The sequence below is a fragment of the Petaurus breviceps genome, unplaced genomic scaffold (assembly GCF_028583685.1).
Source record: "Petaurus breviceps papuanus isolate PSGF00001 unplaced genomic scaffold, PetGlider_PUasm1.0 90721, whole genome shotgun sequence".
NCBI lineage: Eukaryota > Metazoa > Chordata > Mammalia > Diprotodontia > Petauridae > Petaurus > Petaurus breviceps.
The window spans coordinates 7599488-7615114 of NW_027187322.1; the positions used below are offsets into that span (position 1 = coordinate 7599488).

The window sequence follows — 15627 nt, forward strand, 5'->3', positions numbered from 1 at the left end:
TGGGAAATCATGGCTTTGGGGGGGTGTCTTGTGGGTGGGGTTGGCAGCAGACGCACATTGAGCCTGACTGCCCGCTGCCCCCACTGAGGTTCAGGGTGCCCCCCTTGGTGCTAGGATGGCAGCTAAACTACCCGGCAGCCCCTAGGTGGCTTCCGAGCCAGATGTAGTCCCTCCCCAAAAGGCTCTAAGGGTCTCGGAGACGGAGCTGATTAAGGTAGACTGCTCCTCGGGACCGATCCCATAGGATCCTAATCTCTGGGCTCTGGACTGATCATCCAGACTGGGGGGGGGAGGGGGGGAGTCCGGGGTAGAGCGGGCCGGGGGGTCCTGAATGTGCATTTACAACCGTGCGAACCAGGGGCTGGCTCCTAGACCTGTTCCTTCCTGTCCGGTTGGGACTCCCGGGTAACTCTGGGGATCAGGGAGAGACGTGGAAGGGTCAAAAGTGAACAGAAACCATTCCAAGGGCATCTCGGCTGTCCAGGACCTGTCTCTCACCCCACTCCGCAGCCCCACAATAACAGCACTTGTGATCACCGGCTGCTCTAAGCTTACCCTTAAATCCACTTTTTTTGTTGTTGTTGTTGTTTGTTTGTTTTTGAGGGGGCAGAGAATGGGGGAGAGCCGGGCATTTCTTATGTCATTGTGGCCTCTGGGGGTGCAGTGGTCATAGCACTGAACTTGGAAGTCAGGAAGACCCTAAATGCGCCTCCGATGCCTAGCAGCGGGATACTGGGTTAACCTCCTTCCCACAGCCTCGGTTTCTGCATCTGTAAAATGGGGATAATAATAGCACTCATCACCCAGGGTTCTTGGGAAGTCCAAATATGATAGCTTTTTACACAGACATGAGGTACGTATATACCTCAAAGTACTCTGTTCTATTACGGTTATTGCTATTGTCTCCTGTGGGACTGGACCGTGTCCTTCCCTTTGGCAGCACCCCCCCACCCCCACCTCACCCCTTCCCCTGAGGCAGGCACAAGTAGGCTTACTTTTCATGGGGGGTGGAGAGCATGTGTTTGCATCTGTTTTCAGCACCCCATTGCAGGACTCCTCCCCCACCACCCCGGGGAGGCATGTGGGGGGTCGAAATGGGACAGGTGACCCTCAGATGGGATCTGTTCCCCCAGACAGACACCTCGGGCTATTATGGAGTCCATCTGCTTAGCCCCTTATCTTTCCCTAAGCATGGCTCTGTGGAATTTCCACTTCTCCATCAGAGACTTCAAGACCTGGTCTCCCCAATGGGAGAAAGTTCCTGGCCTGGGTCATCAGCCCACAATACCCTAGTCCTTCCCGATGTGGCACCCTGAAGTCAATTGGACCCCCCAGTCCTTTGTTGCCTTGGCCTTCTTTTAAATATCTCTCCTCTTCAAAGGACCTTCCCTCCTCACCCACCCTCCCATTACCCAAGGGGAAGGTTGCCCTTCTGTGTTGAGGGGTGTGGCTGACCATGTAGCAGTACAGCCAGGACGTGTGTGGGTGGGGTGGACCTACATTCTTGGGACAGAGCACATTCAAAAGTGGGTCCTTCGATACTCCTCAAATCATCCTGCCTTGATTAAACATGAGCCAACACTGGGATAAGGGCTGGTCTCCTTCCCTGAGAAGAAGCTGATCTCAGGCCCTCAGGCATCAGTCTCTCTCAGAGGAGGAGCTCTCTTATCTTTGGCCCTAAGGGATGTCACTGACTCCAGAGGAGGCCAGTAACTCTCTCCTTGCCGTGCCTTGGGGGGCCTTTATTTCTGCCTCTGCCTCGCCCACAGATAGTGTCTGTATCTGGCATCTACAATCTCAGCATGAGCTTTTTCAGGGGGGCTCCTCATTCTTACCTGACCTCTCCATCCTTTTGCTGAGGTGCCCAACCCACCCCTTTGCACGTTAAAGTGATAAATTTCCTCCTCTTCCTCCTCACATGGAGATTGGCAAGCCAGTTCCTAGTGAGTGAGTCTGACTAAGATGTGATCAGAAACAGATGCCCAGTCAGCCTTTATTAAGCTCATAGTAGGTAGGTGGCATAGTGGTTATGGACCTGGAATCAGGAAGACCTGAGTTCAAACCTGGCTTCAGACTCCTACTAGCTGTGTGACCCTGGGCAAGTCACATAGCCCTGTTTGCCTCAGTTTCCTCATCTGGAGGAATGCTTGTCTGATTAATGAGGTTCAGGATTCCCATAAATGTAATACTTGGGCACTCCAAGAAGACCTAAAGCAATTTCTTTAGAATATTTATTCAGAATGTATGTATATAAAGGTGTAATGGGAATGTAAATTTTAAAGATCTTCCCTGCCCCTAGGCTAAAGTGCACCTGGAGCCTGGGGTGGGAGGCTTGTTTTTCAGTAGATACTTCTTGATTGGCCAGTGGGTCCAAAAGGTTGTTACATTCTCTGAGCCAGGAGAAGGCTATATAAGCCCTGATGTGTAGCTTTGTTTTGGGGCTCACTTTGAGAAGTGTTCTGTGATTTGATGAAACTCTGGGCTAGCTGTTGTCCAGAGCCCCCTGGCTTTGAAACCCAGATGGTGTTTGGTATGGATGTAATGGTTGGACAGTTTGGAAATCTGTCTACTTGATCTGTTTCTCTGACTTCATAATTCTGCCTGTGTATTCTGAAGTTCGGGGCGCTGACCTTTTTCCCCTGAACTAGGTAAACGATACATGTTTGACTATTAAAGTAAGCTTGTTAACCCATTTTGAATTGCTTTCCTTTATCAAAGCAGATCTAATAAGCTGTGTTGGCAGCAAATCCTGAAGATGCTTGGGGTGCTTGCCATTACAATAGGCAAGTGAGAAAGAAGCCTGAGATAACAGAGTAAGAGGTTTGAAGATAGCAGAATAAGGGCAACCATGATTAATAGTGGGTGTATATATATATATATATATATATATACATATTTACAAGCATCATCACCATTTCGGGGAAGCACCACCTGACCACACAAGCTGGGGAATCCTGGTACAGCTGTCAGGGTCCCACTCAGGAGGGTCCCAGGCAGGACGTCCCCTCCATGGCTGAGTTTCCAATTTGGGTCTGAATCTTACAGTTTAAGTAGTGCTGAGAACAAAGAGGGCATACTGACTGCCAGGTGTCTTTAGCAAGCATCATATCTGGTGTGAGGCCTGGGACGGAGCGATGACTCCTTGGAATGGCTGGTTCCAGGACTTGGACAGTCATCATATCTCTTCTCAAGGACCTGGCCGGGATCCTGGGAGAGGAGCAGCCCTCACGTTCTCAGGATCCCTGTTCCCAAACAGCTCAGGGTAATAGGAAGGTCACATTGAGCTGGGGCCTTGGCTGGTATAATCTTCCTCACAGAGGGGCTTCCCTTGCCCCTTCAATGACCTGGAAAGGAAATGGCAAATCCCCTCCCCCAGCGTCTTTACCACGAAAACCCCAGATAGAGTCACAGAGTCAGATGGGATGGACATGGAGAAACAACAAATGTGTCAGGTTCAAATCTGACCTCAGACGCTTACCTAGCCGTGTGACCCTGGTGACAGTCACTTAACTGTTTGCCCTAAATCCACTGAAGAAGGAAGTGGAAAACACTCCAGTCTCTTTGCTAAGAAACCCCTGATGGACAGTATCGGTATGCTATGGTCCACAGGGCCTCAAAGAGTCAGACACCACTGAACAGCAAGGCTGTGTCAGGTCTTGGGTTAAGTGGTGGGCATACTAACATTGGGAGAAAGATCCTTTCTGTCCTCGGGAAGCTTAGATTCTAATGGGAGTAGAAAACACTAAAAAAAACCCTGAAGAGGAACTCGGGTCACAAGGCCTTCAGCATGGGGACTTGGCAGAGCAAGTCTCAGGGCCCTCCTGCAGCCTCATGTTGGCTGCTTCCCTAATGTGGATACCGGGGCTGAATCGGGCAGTCTCTCTAACTGCTGAGTCTCTGCCGAGGCTGGACCAACTGGGAGTCACTCACTCCTCACATCTGTGTCTGAGAACACTTAACTCTCTCTCAGGGGCCCAATCTCTTGTGTGTTGACCTGTCTCCTTATTAGGGAATTCTTCCTTTCTCAAATCACCTTATACTTATTACTTATCCTTCATTATCTGCTTATGTTGTGACCCCAAGACTATTTTGTTTTTGTCTTCCTATTCTTGGCCCTGGCACGATGTCCAGGCACTTTATACACCCTGGTCAAATTGTATTGAGTCAGCCTAGCCCAGCATTCACAAGAATGGGAGGTCTTCATGATGCCTACCACACCATTATGGAGTGGACCCAGGGTCTCGGGGAAGTGTATAGGACCCCAGGCTCCCCTGTACATAGTATATGTCTCCATACTCCCCAACTCGTGCCTGCTGTGGGCTGGGTGACACTCTGTTCTTTGTGTCTTTCCATGTTATTCTGTTCTATTCACAGGTGTGTTCCTAGGGGCCAGCAGAGCCTTCATGAGGCTCTGACCTCCAATGACCATGGACCAGACTTCCATGACATGTTCCTTGAGACCAGATAACATTAATGAGACAGAGAGAAACAGGACTATCAAGGGGACAGAACTACCCATTATCATTCCCTGCCTCACTGTACTTATCGGCCCAGTTGGGTTGGTGGGCAAAGGGATCGTCTTCTGGCTCCTGGGTTTCATTGGATCAGTGCTAGAGGAAGGAATGAATGCACTACAATCATAGGGTAAGATGAGGACCACAGGGGCAGAGGCTTCAGTTATCTCCTGCTCCCTGCCCCCTGTGCATCCTCAGCTGTCCTGTGGCCACACTCGTAGTCAGGGAGGGAGGGGAACTGGGGTCCAGGAGCTTTTCAGAATGCCACCAGATCACCAGTTCTGACTTAGAACTCAAAATTCTTTCTCGAGAATTCCTTTCCCTCTTCTGTTCCACCTACTACAAGGAGCCGTCTGGATAGTCCGTCAATGTGAATGGTCTTTTTGTTACATACACAAGTGCTTTTTCTTTACAAAATATCTACCTCTGAGCACCCTCATTTGATAGAAGATGAAATTTGAAACATTTTTTAAATTTATTTTTTAAACATTTGTTTTTAAAACTTTGAGTTCTTGTAAATCAGAAGTTAATAAAGCATTTGAAAAAAACAAAAAAGGAAAAAAAAAACTTTGAGTTCCAGATTTTTTTCCCTTCTTCCCTCTTCACCCACCCCTACTGGGAAGATAAGCAATTCAACGTAAGTTGTACATGTGTAATTACCCAAATCATTTCCATAGTAGTCATACTGTGAAAGACGAACTGCTTGAAAATTCTTTATTTCATTGAATGACCATATTTTCTCCTGTAGCATTATACTCAGTTTTGCTGGGTAGGTGATTCTATGTTTTAGTTCTAGCTCCTTTGACCTCTGGAATATCATATTCCAAGCGCTTTAATCCCTTAATGTAGAAGTGCTAGGTTTTGTGTTATACTGATTGTGTTTCCCCAATACTCAAATTGTTTCTTCCTGACTGCTTGCAGTATTTTCTCCTTGACCTGGGAACTCTGGAATTTGACTATGATATTCCTAGGAGTTTTCTTTTTGGGATCTTTTTCAAGAGGTAACTGAGGAATTCTTTCAATTTCTATTTTGCCCTCTGGTTCTAGAGTATCAGGGCAATTTCCCTTGAGAATTTCTTGAAAGATGGTATTTAGACTATTGTTTTGATCATGGCTTTCAGGTAGTCTAATAATTTTTAAATTTTCTCTCCTGGACTTATTTCCCAGGTCAGTGATTTTTCCAATAACATATTTCACATTGCCTTCTATTTTTTCATTTCTTTGGATCTGTTCTATAGTATCTTGATTTCTCATAAAGTCATTAACTTCCAATTGCTCCAATCTAATTTTGAAGGAGTTATTCTCTTCAGTGAGTTTTTTTGATTCCTTTTCCATCTGGCAAATTAGGCTTTTTAAGGCATTCTTCTCCTCACTGTCTTTTTGGGGATCTTTTGCCATTTGAGTTAGTCTATTTTTTAAGGTGTTATTTTCTTCAGTGTATGTTTGGGTTTCCTTTAGCAGGCTGTTCACTTGTTTTTCATGATTTTCTTGCATCATTCTCATTTCTCTTCCCAATTTTTCCTCCACTTACCTTACTTGATTTTCAAAATCCTTCACGGCCTGCAACTAATTCATATTTTTCTTGGAGGCTTTTGATGCAGGAGTTCTGACTTTGCTGCTGTCCTGCTCCATGCCTTGATCCTTTTTGTCTCCAAAAAAGGATTCTATGGTCTGTTTGTGCTTCTTCTGCTAGCCAATTGTTCATATCGCCAGCAATTACTTGACTTTTGAGCTCTTTGCCACAGTAGAACTCTGCTTCCAGAATGGAGAGAGCTTTGTCCCAGATTGCTAGGGTCTTCGCAGCTGATGGAGCTATTAGGAGGGTGTCGTCTCTACAGCTCCCACAAGCTCTGGCTCACTGACCACAGTGACAAGGACCACCACCCAAGACTGCGATACAGTTCCAAGCAGGTTAAAGCAAGAGTGATTATCCTCTGAATGGTTGCTTGTTTCCCCACAATCTGCAGGCCAGGAGCTCCTGAGGTAGCCATGTGGCACAGTGACCCACCTGCACTGCTTCTTGCCCTGGAGCCAGGGGCCAGACTGGCTCTTCAATCCACCCCTGTTCCAAAAGAATTCCTCACTGACCTTTTCCTTTATCTTTGGTGTTTATGGGTTCAGAAGTCTGGAAATTCCCACAGCTGCTAGTGATTCACTCTCCTGAAGTCTGCCCTGGCTGCCACTGGTTAGGTCTACCCTGAAGCCAGAAGCCTCTGGCTCCTGGGGGACTGTGCTTGGCTCCCAGCTCAGTGTGATAGACCCTTCCTGTCTGCCTGCCCACCTGCCGTCAGCAGCAGATTTGTTTCTCTCTCTCTTTGTGGATTCTGTAGCCCTAAAGTTTGTTTAGAGACATTTTTTTTTACATATATTGGAAGTGATTGGAGTGGGAGCTCAGGTCAAGTTTGTGCTTCTACTCCATCATCTTGGCTCCGCCCCAAAATCAAGGTTTAAAAACAAATAAACACTGAAGAAAGAAATGTTTCATCTTGATATTTAAATAATTTAGTTTCGCCAATTGGGAATGAGTACAAAAGGCATTTAATCTAATTCATGTTTACAGAATCTTGTGTCGACCTTTTGAAAAAGTTTGGTTAAAAGAGACAAATAAATAGTAATATAAAAATTACATTATTTATTCATTATTCATTATTTCCTTAAGGCTAGCAGTACTTGCACAAGGAATGCAGGACTAAGGTCCTGACTGGTGAACAGAGGAATCATAAGACTTTTTATGCATTTTTAGAGCCGTTCCAATTCAGGATAACCATGTCACAAAACTTTATGACTTCTATTTGTTACCATCTATATGTGAAAAAGAGTTCCTTGGTTATAAATGCAAATTGACAATGACCAGAGCAGGGCCTATTTACCTTTTATGGTCACAGGATGTCTGTTTTGCTCTCACGTGGAGTAAGTCCCAAGATAAGGGGAATCTCACCTCTGGTCTTTGAAGTTGCTAACACAGGGAAAGGCATTTTTAAATCAACCAAAGCAGTTTGTTTGATTAATTCAGACTTTGGATAAAACTTGATATTAATGATTGCAAAGTTTTGTGCAGCTATAAACCAACAAAATTGAGAACATGAAAGAAAGAGAGGAATCCCTTCAAAAAGACTAAATATCCAAACTATTAGAAGACCAGATAGGGATCTTCAAGAACCCAATCTCAGAAAAGAAAATGGAGCTAGCTACAAAAAAAAACTACCAAAGACAATGCTTCTGGTCCCGATAGATTTACAGAGAATTTGATCTTTTTTTTTTTTTTTTTGCTTTTTGGAGGGAAATTGGGATTAAGTGACTTGCCCAGGGTCACACAGCTAGTTTTTGTGTTAAGTGTCTGAGGCCGGATTTGAACTCATGTCCTCCTGACTCCAGGGCCGGTGCTCCATTCACTGTGCCACCTAGCTGTCCCTTGATCAATTTTTTTAAAGAAACAATCAGTACATCAACACACACACACACACACACACACACATACACAGAGAGAGAAATGACAAAATTACAAAGATTAAGTGGGACTCAAATAAAGAAGCAGAAGCAGACATGCCCAGCCTATCCCATCATGAAGGTGGGAGGCCCACAGATGTTACACACTGCACACTTTTCAGTCTTTTGCAAGGTCTTGATCAGCTATGCTGACTTTTTTGCCCCTCTCCAAAATGACCTTCTTTGTCATTTGGACTGGCTTTCTGGGAGGGGGAGGAAAGGGACACTTGGGATGTATATAGTGACATACAAACAGAATGTATCAATTAAAGATAAACACTCAAGCTTTAGTGGCCTCCTCTAGCTGCCAGGATCAGACAGGGCATTGTCCTGCCATTGCCCTCAGACCTGGGGTTCTCATCCTCCTCTTCTCTTCCTCCTGCCCTTTCTGGCCTCCCTCAAGTCACAGATAAATGCCCCCTTTGTACAAGAAGACCACACCAACCCCTTTTAATGCTAGTGCCTTCTCTCAGGTGAATTGCTCCAATTTATACTACTATGTTATGTTTAGACACAGATATATGTATGTTGTCTCCTCAGTCTGAGTTCCTTGAGGGAAAAGACTATTTTTGACTCTTTTTATTCCTGGCCATGCCTGGAAATAAGCAGGTATTTAATAAACGCTTATTGTAAATTTATTTTTTTCTATATCTTTAAAATCAATAGCATTTTATAAAAGCCAATGTAATGATAAACAGCTAAATGGAAGTGGGGTTCTAGTCACTGAGACCCTAAAATGCAAGGGAACACAGCTGATTGGGACTGGAGAGTTTGGCAGGGAGCAGATGCTCCCCAACACCCCTCAGAGAACTGGGGAACTCTCTGAGGTTTGGATAACCTTTGTCCAGGCTCTCAGATGGTGGGGCCAGAGGAAACAATGTCGTGGGATGGTCCTACCACTTTGGAAACAATTCTAGCCTGTTTAGATCCGATCAGATAGGAGCATTTCCTTGTGTTGTGTTCGCTGCTCTTTGTGTCATTGAACATCCGTAAATTCAACTCACTGATTGAAAAAATAAAGAGTCCAAGTCTGAGGCCTTGGAACAGATCCTTAGGGCACAACCCTGGAGACCTTCTTCCAAACTGATATAAACTCTTCATGACTCCACCTTGATTCTGGCTCTTCTGCCAAATCTCAATCTGTCTATTCTCTCCTCTAGGTTACATTGTCCCACAGGCCTTTGGTTTCTTTCCTGTGATTCTAGAATCACAGAATCCTGGTCCTGCTTAATCCTCAAATTACTAAATAAAAGTGCACAGGATTTCATTTTTTATTCTGTTGTCAGGGATGTCTGAGGTCAGAAGATCCCAACAGACTTTCCTAGGGACTGATCTAAGGGACTTGATCTCATTTCCTACACAATTGATGCAGGAACTGGATTATGAAAATGGCTCCAATGAAACGCTAGATATACTTAACAATATTGTGAATGAGACTGTGTGATTCAGCTTAAAACTTTTTTATTGTACGTAACAGATTGCAGTTTCATGTGAAATCATCTTTTTAAAATCATAGTATGTTGTGGAAATACTTGGTTTACTCCACAAATTAAAAAATAAAAAATTTTTTAAATTACATGGAAAATTTAAAGCTATTATTTCTCCCACTCCCCCCACCCACCCAATCATGGGGATGTGTGGGCTGGTGGGAAACATCGTCTCTGGCTTCTTGGTTTCCACATTAAGAAGAATGTCCTTGTTCTACATCTTCAACCTGGCCAATAGTGGCTTCACTGAAGAAGGATGGTGTTAGGGGCTGAAGGCTGTTTCTGTTCATAAAATTAGGAGGAAAAGACAAGTTTGGGCAGGGCTGGTAATTTAGAACTTGGATGTTAGAGGATGGGGCAGAGGTGGAAAAATGTCCAGGGGACCAAACATGCTTTTCCTTGTTCTGTCATCCTCCTCATAGGAGGAGAGATCCAAAAAAAGAAAGGGCCTCACAGGACACCAATCTCCACCTTCATTTTCTGTATTTAGGAAACAGTGCCCAGAGAAGGCGAACTAATACCTTGGCCAAGGCCACACAGTCTAGGTCCTTTTGCTCCAAATCCTTGGTCCTCATAGTATCCTTTTAAATGCCTCTTGAGACTAGGTTTCCTGGAGGAGTCAGGGCTGAGGATGAGGCTTAGAGAAGATCATCATCATCATCCTCAATACCATCATCATCACCATCATCACCATCATCCTCAACACCATCATCATCTTCATCATCATCATCACCATCATCATCACCATCACCATCATCACCATCACCATCACCATCATCATCATCATCACCATCATCATCACCATCACCTTCATCACCATCACCATCACCATCATCATCACCATCACCATCATCATCACCATCATCACCATCATCATCACCATCACCATCATCATCCTCAACACCATCATCATCTTCATCACCATCATCACCATCATCATCACCACCATCATCACAATCTTCATCACCATCACCATCATCATCCTCAACACCATCATCATCTTCATCATCACCATCACCATCATCATCACCATCACCATCATCATCACCATCATCATCATCACCATCATCATCCTCAACACCATAATCATCATCACCATCATCATATTCATAATCGTCATCACCATCACCATCATCACCATCACCATCATCACCATCATCATCCTCAACACCATCATCATCATCATCACAATCTTTATCATCACCACCATCATCATCACCATTACCATCACCACCATCATCATCATCACTATCGCAATCACCCCCAACTATAAGCTGATGCATCTAGCACAGGCTTAACTGAGTTCTGTACCATTGTCCCTGACCTCCCTAAGTCTCTGGCCAAGAAGGCTGTGAAGTTCATCTAGAGAAATGCCCCTGAAGAGAAGGAGCTTCTTGCTGCCTCTCCTAATGGAACTGTCACTCCAGCCTTCATGTGTATGAAGAAACCAGCAGGAAAGGGAGAAAAAAATGACTACTGGTCAATGGAGTGGACATCTAATCACCCTCCTCCTCTCCCCTATCTTCATGCTGGACTGAGCTTGGACACCAGATCAGCTGAGCCCAGGACTCCAGAGCTCAAGCTGGCCACTCATCTCAGCCTGCCCAGAAGCACCAGGCACCTCTATGCCCAGCATTAAGTAGTCCTAAAATTTTCTTTTTTCCCTTCTTTTCTTTATTACCTAATACAGATGTTCTTATTCTAAAATGTGAAAAAAAGAAAAGAAAAGAAATAGGCTGGTAAAACTCTTTTCATGTCTTGGAGGCAAGGTGGTATGTGTTTCTGTGTATGTAGATTATGTATATGTATTGTGTTCATGTATGTTTGTGCATGTGTGTATTGTGTTTGCTGTGCATGTGTGCACATGTGTATATGTGTGTGTGTGTGCCTCTGCTCGGGTCAGATATTTTTTCAGACCAGGAAAGTGATGAGAGGATCCCTTTGATAAAAGATGTTTCAAAATTCTTGCTTTCCTATTCACAAATATATGCTTATGATAAGGGCGGCTACTGGGAAAGCAGGTTATCTAGCCACATATTAGCAGAAAACAATGTTTCACACTTTTATTTTGAGAACTTACCTATCGAAGATAGTAAGAGGAAGCGCTTAAATGACCCGTGGGAGGAAGGTTGGGCCTGGAGTCAGGAAAGCCTGAGTTCAAATCCAGCTTTGGACGCTTCCTAGATGCATGACCTTGGGCACATCACTGAACCTCAGCCTTGGTTTTCCTCATCTGTTAAAAGTGGGAATAATAACACCTGCCTCTCCATTTGTTGTAAGTGCTTTGCAAGCCTCAAAGCTAGCTCTTACTAAATACCACATTATGTATTCATGTAGACACTCACACACATACACATAGCCATGTACTCAAACAGAAATGCAAACGTAACCGTGTTTCCATGTTCTCATCCACTTTTCTTGGTATCAGGAAGACGCGGCTTTGAATCGTACCCCATGTGGGCCCCTGGGAGGCCACTTAGCCTCTGATGCCCCACCATCAATCAAAGGGATGCTAACAGTACCTACCACCCAAGGTGTCTGAGAGCACCAAATGTCTGAAAAGCCCTTTGTAGAGCGTAAAGCTTTACGAGAAGTCTGGGCATGCTTAGTCAATTGCCTTTTCTTAGATCTGATGCTTTGCTCTGGCCTGGCAGGGCCTTTGTGGATCTGGACTCTGTCACTCCATGAAGTAGATACACAGACCAGATTTGTGTCAGATGAAAACCTGTGGAGGAAACTAGGGGTGGCTTAAGTGCTAACAATGTCAGAGCTGGGGGGGGGGGGAAGGGCAGGGGCTGCAGTCTTTCCTCATGGAAGCATGTTCATCATTGAGGAATTTGTTCCCTGAGTTTCAAGGTACCTTAAACAAAAGGATTCTCCTCCCTCTTGTGTTTCCCAGCCAGGATCCTATAAATGTCTGTCTTCTCTTTCCATATATATTGAGTGCACTGGTGGGGGAGAGGCACCCAGGTTTATATGTGAATTGGAGCTTATTTTAGTTTTTATGCATTTACTTTAATATATGGTTACTATGATTCCTTTTTTGTCTTTTTATTTCACTTAGTGTATTTGTTCTTGTTGCTGTTTGCCCTTCCTTCTGGAAGAGGACCATGGCATCAGAAAGGCGATGCCTGACTTGCAAGAGAAGGGATTTAGGTGAGGGAGGGCTGTGCAAAGTCACCAGCCTCAGTTTCTCCTCTGGGGCCAGCTGGGGCCAGTGGCAAGGTACAGATCAGGATGACGGGAGAAGGCCCCAGAGCCCCAGATGCAATGGGAGCAGACTTTGGTCTTTCCCAGGCCTCTTACTTAGCCTTAATTAGTAGTTAAATTTAAGACATTATGACACTATCACACATTGTATTGGTGCATGATATTGTGAATGGAAGGTTGCACAAGGCACATCACATCAAAGGAGCCCCCAGCACCTACAGAGAAGACTAAAGGAACATCATTTCATCTCTAAGGGTGTAACCTAGAACCCTCCGAGTCTGGGTGGAACCATGTGGTTCTGTTCTGTTGCTGGGATCTAGACCACCTCATTGTCATTGTCCACAGGGGTGCCTCTTCAGCTGAGCTGTCCCAGGCCTTCAGGTATCTGCCCGTGATGGGAAAGGGGGCATGGAAGCAACGGGGTCCTAGAGGTTGTCAGGGCAGGGGAAAGGAGAGTCCCATAGAGTTAGTTCTAGGTCTCTACGGATGGTACCTACCTTCCTAGTAGCCTTCACGTTCACACTGCCCCTCCTGGGTATCACTCATATGGGGGTTGTTGCCCCCATTAAAACAAAGATTGTACTGTCAAACTAGGATGGAGCTCACTACAATTCAGTCCAGGTCATCTCTAAGCCAGGCAGACACAGCCAGCCCTCCTCACCACACTTAGAAATCTGCTCCAAAGCCCCTTCTGCTTTTCCTTCTCTAGACAGAGGTGGCAGCCTAACACAACAGACTTGCATGAAAAACTGCCATTCTCTTAATTCTAGGTCACTGAAGCCCGTGCTCAGAGAAATCTCTGTTCTCTCGGTTCCATCAAAAGTCACTGGGCTGAAGCCTTCTCTCAGCTCCCAATTTCTAAGGCCCAGAGCTCCCACAGAGCAGGTTTTCATCTCCCAAGTTCTCATACGTCAATGATTAAAGGAAAGCCTCAGGACTTTCAGTGACTCACCTTTCTTTTAAACAGCCACAACCCCTCAAATTTCTGGAGTCTAATCAATGGTCCTTGGGCAATCCTGGGTATCAAAATCATGACCTGTTTTCTCATTGTTTTCACTTTTAATCTCTTTAATCATTTAATATACCTTTTCAGATGACCTGAGTTACCATAATCCTTTGCAGATCTGCAGTCTCCAATATGCTAGAGTAACCTTGGGGTCCTATGCAGGCACAGTTAGAGAGAAGGAAGGGACAGTTGAAATAGAAAACAGAAAGAAACAAATGTAAAGGGATAAGGGAAGAGAAGGGAAGGGAACGGAAGAGAAGGGAAGGGAACGGAAGAGAAAAAGCATTTATTCCTCTATATATAATCCCTTTGAAATTGTTCCCACAAAACCTGAGAGCCCAAGCCTCTGTCACGCTCCACAATCCCAAAGGCTATCAGTGTAACCCTACCTTTCCCCTTGACACCATTTTCTCCAGCAACAAGGGAAAAGAGGTGCCCTATAAAGAAAGCATATCCATGGGGTGACTGACCTGGGTGTGACACTCTGTTTTCTGGACCTGGAATTGTCTTTGAGAGCTTCTGATTGGAAATTCATGCCAGAGGAGGTGACATTAAGAGTTTAGAAAAGTTCTTGTTATTTCTGGGGTGGTAGAGCTGTCCTATCAGAATAAAAATTACAGAAAAGTGACTCCCTTGGGGACATTTCTTTGTGACTTTGTTCATATCTCTCTTCCTCTTATGCCTTGTGATTTGCCCACTTTGCCCCATAGGGCCATACTGGATATAATTTTAAGACCCAAGACCACATTTTATACAACCCCAGGCCTATCTATTTATCAGCCATTCATTCTGTGCCGCCTGCTTTCTCTGAGGTCCTGACATGGAAGGGCAGCTGGGTCAGATGAGGTAAGATCCTCCTAAGAGCCTAGATGATGGCAGGAAGCACAGGTTTCTCATGTTCCTAAGACCCTCTTTGTTTCTCAGACCTCATTGCTTCAAAACAGAATTTTCTTTTTGTCTCTTGCTCCTGTCTGATTTCTCCCACCTTCATAGCAATTGGTGCTCCTGTATAACGGAGATCCCCCTTAATCATCCTGGTACATAATGTGTTGTTTTTGGTGGTGGTAGGTGTGTGTTCTTAGTCATGGCGCTATGAGAAAGTGCAAGTGGTAAGGGTATTATATTTCAAGCAATGATCTCGTATTTCCTAAATCAGAGAAAGAGGTATAAATTCTAGAAATTTCTTATTTCTCATATGTAGAGCAATGAGGGAAAATTCTTAAAAAGGATGGAAGACTGAGGCTACTCTGCTCACATCTGGAGCTTTGAAAGCTACATGGAGCAGTGAAGTCACAGCTATCTGAGGTTACTGTGGTTTTAATTGGACAAGCCCTGTTTCTATAGAAAAGATCCAAACGGGACCAGAGTGGACTACCCACCAGAGATAGTGACTTTTACTCCTTTTTTTTAGTGACCCAATATTCACTTTGGAAAATCAGAGAGGTTCTTTTATATGTTGTGGAACATTGATAGTACATTTTTATTGCATCGTTTTAATTTTAATCGGGAACATTTTGTTTTCTTTCATTGCTCCATCCTTACCATCACCACCCCCACTTCTACTCCTCTTTACTACAAATGATAACTTTTTTTTTCAAATGATTTATTAACTTCTGGTTTACATTATTCATTTCCGCCAGATTTTGAGTTACAAATTTTCTCCCCATTTTCCCCTACCCACTGCCCCAAAATAGCAGTCCCACAGGATATCCCCTCCTCCAATCTGCTCTCTCCCATATTTTCTCCCACACCCCTTTCGACTTTTCCAGTGGATCTCTATGCCCCAGTGCCTGTTTATCTTATTTCCCAATTACATGTAAAATTGTATTAATAATAGTATATATATATATGTATGTATGTATATATATGTATATCTTTAAATATTTGATTTTAGGGGCAGCCAGGTATCACAGCAAGTAAGAGC

The 15627-nt window shown here is 44.5% G+C and overlaps 1 protein-coding gene across 1 annotated transcript in view; it reads right to left on the bottom strand.

The window, feature by feature from the left end:
- Positions 1-15627, bottom strand: part of DHCR7 (7-dehydrocholesterol reductase) — a 300532-nt gene that overhangs the window by 43972 nt on the left and 240933 nt on the right. The window lies entirely within an intron of this gene.